Source organism: Cetorhinus maximus, chromosome 28 (assembly GCF_964194155.1).
Source record: "Cetorhinus maximus chromosome 28, sCetMax3.hap1.1, whole genome shotgun sequence".
Classification (NCBI taxonomy): domain Eukaryota; kingdom Metazoa; phylum Chordata; class Chondrichthyes; order Lamniformes; family Cetorhinidae; genus Cetorhinus; species Cetorhinus maximus.
The window spans coordinates 3,962,508-3,965,135 of NC_135906.1; the positions used below are offsets into that span (position 1 = coordinate 3,962,508).

The 2,628-nt window shown below is 51.1% G+C and overlaps 1 pseudogene; it reads left to right on the forward strand.

Moving 5' to 3' along the window:
• Positions 1-379: 379 nt before the first annotated feature.
• On the forward strand, positions 380-551 carry LOC144669184 (U2 spliceosomal RNA; annotated as a pseudogene).
• Positions 552-2,628: the final 2,077 nt, after the last annotated feature.

A 2,628-nucleotide genomic window follows, 5' to 3' on the forward strand; every position in this document is an offset into this window, starting at 1 on the left:
ATGCACTAAAGCTTGGGGCAGCCACCGCAAAGGCGCAATGGGGAAGGGTCGCTGTCTAAGACCTTTCTGCCACAGTGCACCGAGGGACTGGGAAATGTTGAGAGCCCCTCGGGCTGTACAGCTCAAAATGAATGTCTGCATTGAATACTAATTGTATTATAATTGTATTGAAGCACCTCAGAGAGCAACATGATGTATGTTGATAACTCCAATACCTTTGTCTGAATGTCTGCATTGACCATATTGAAATGATTGTAATATTCATTGATTGTATTGATGCACCTTGTGATCCATGTGTAAAAGTTGAATCTGATTGTAGTTTTGTGATGGTGATTTTGAAATGTTTGTAATGTTCTTCCAGATATTTTATGAATAAAGTATATTTTTCAAAAAAAAAATCTGTTCTTATCAGTTTAATATCTGATACGTCCCTTATCTGGGGACCGTATATTAAATTGATTTTTGGAGCAGGGAGATGGAACAGGATCTTTCTCCGTCCATTCCACACATTGACCTGGTATTGCAGCGTCTTCAGGAATGGTGCAGTTTTGCCCTCTACAGGGTGAAAGGGAAACTGAAAAGAAGAAAAAGTCATTCAGAGCATTGTCCTGCTTTCCATCATTGATCTGGTTGAACTGAACTTGTGCTGAGTGGCAGGACAGGCTCATTGGTGCCAGACTGAGTGATGCCTCCTGTTGGATTTTGGTGCAACTGCAGGGCTGCTGCTGGTGTGCACTTGTGCTGCTTGTCAGGGCGGAGCCCGGGACTGGACGATGCCCCCTGTTGGGTTTTGAGGCTGTTGCAGGCGCTGCTTCAGGGAGGCAGCATCAAGCAAGAAACGTCCTGATGCTCAATGCTGGCTGTCGGATCTTCAGCCCGTGTTCGGACACACGCAGCAAAACGGACGGTGAAGCCGGAGGCCGAGGAAGACGGGACGGGCGCATGGGTTTCTGGGTTATCGCTTCTCGGCCTTTTGGCTAAGATCAGTTGTAGTGAAGCGATGGCTAAAACCAAAGGAGCCCCAAACCAGGGGGTACGTAACACCGTTCAGGTCACGGTGAAGGACAGTGAAGGGGGAGCACCCATGGATCGGGCCTTCCTCATCAAGCGGATCCTGTTGAAGGCGTGTGGATTTGAAGCGGAGGAGATCTACTCCCTGCGAGACTTCCCCAGCGCTGGACATTTCGACATGACTTTCAAGCGTGTGGCAGCTTGCGTCAAGTTCCTGAAGGTGTTTGAGGAGAAGAGACACCAGCCGGAGATGAAGATCCTGAGGGTGGAGCCGCTCTTTGCTCTGCCGGTGCAACGGGACCGTGTGGTGACGGTGCATCTCTACAACCCCCACGTCCCTGTCGCCGACGTGTTCACCTTCCTCACCAGGTACGTCGACAAGGTTGGGAGCTGCACCGAGGTTAGAGACGCCTTCGGGATTTGGACCAGCAAACGCCAGGTGAAGGTCACGCTCAAGACCTTGCACGATGTCTTCAGCAACTCTGCAGACCGAGCGCAGCGTAGATACACCTGGTCGCGGCCAGACAGGTCCATCCGTTCCAGGATAGACTTCCTGTTTGTGTCCCGTGCATTCACAGTCAGATCCACCGACGTCAAGTGGTTGTTCTTCTCTGACCACTGCCTCCTACTGGCGGACTGCCACTTAGAGGAAGACCTGAGGGTGTGCAGGGGGGCACGGAAGCTACACGTGCAACTGCTGACCCCAGAGAACATTGAGGAGCTCAAGAGGGATTACAAAGTTTGGAGAACCGTGAAACCCCTCTTTGAGTCCCTGACACACTGGTGGGAAGCGATCAAGGGAAACATCAAAAGGTTTTTCATCCTCAAAGGCACCCAGAAAGCTAGAAAGGAACAGAGGGAAATGTCTGAACTCCAGAAAAACATGCAGGACCTGCTCCAACTGCAGTCGATGGGGGTCGATGTCAAGGAGGAACTCCAAGAGGTGAAGAGCCAGCAAGCCTCGCTCTTTGCCTCGGAGGCCTCCAAGATCATCTTCCGTTCCAGAGTCCGCTCCGTGGAGCAGGATGAGACGTGCTCACGTTTCTTCTTCCAAAAGGTACACAGAGAGAGCTCTGTGATCAGCAGCCTGAAGGAAGAAGACGGCTCAGTAAAGTCATCGCAGTCCGACATTTTGAGGATCAGCAAATCCTTTTATGCCGGATTGTATGATGTGAAGCCCACAGACAGCACAGCCTCCCAGTGCTTCCTGTCCTCTATCACAGAGGTCTTAGACAACAGTACACGGGAGAGCCTGGACAAACCGCTAACTCCTGATGAACTGACTAAGGCCCTTGAGTCCTTCGAGAAGAGTAAAACTCCCGGAAGCGACGGCTTGCCGGCGGAGTTGTATTCGGCTCTGTGGGACTTGATCGGCCCAGACCTGCTAGGAGTGTACGAGAGTATGCTCCTGGCCGGTAGTATGTCAGAATCCATGAGGAAAGGCATCATCACCCTCATCTACAAGCACAAGGGGGAAAGGGAGGAAATTAGAAATTGGCGACCCATTTCACTGTTGAATGTGGACTATAAGATTCTGTCCAAGGTCATCGCCAACCGGGTCAAATCCGCTCTGGAATTGGTGATTCACCCTGACCAGACCTGCTCTGTGCCAGGCAG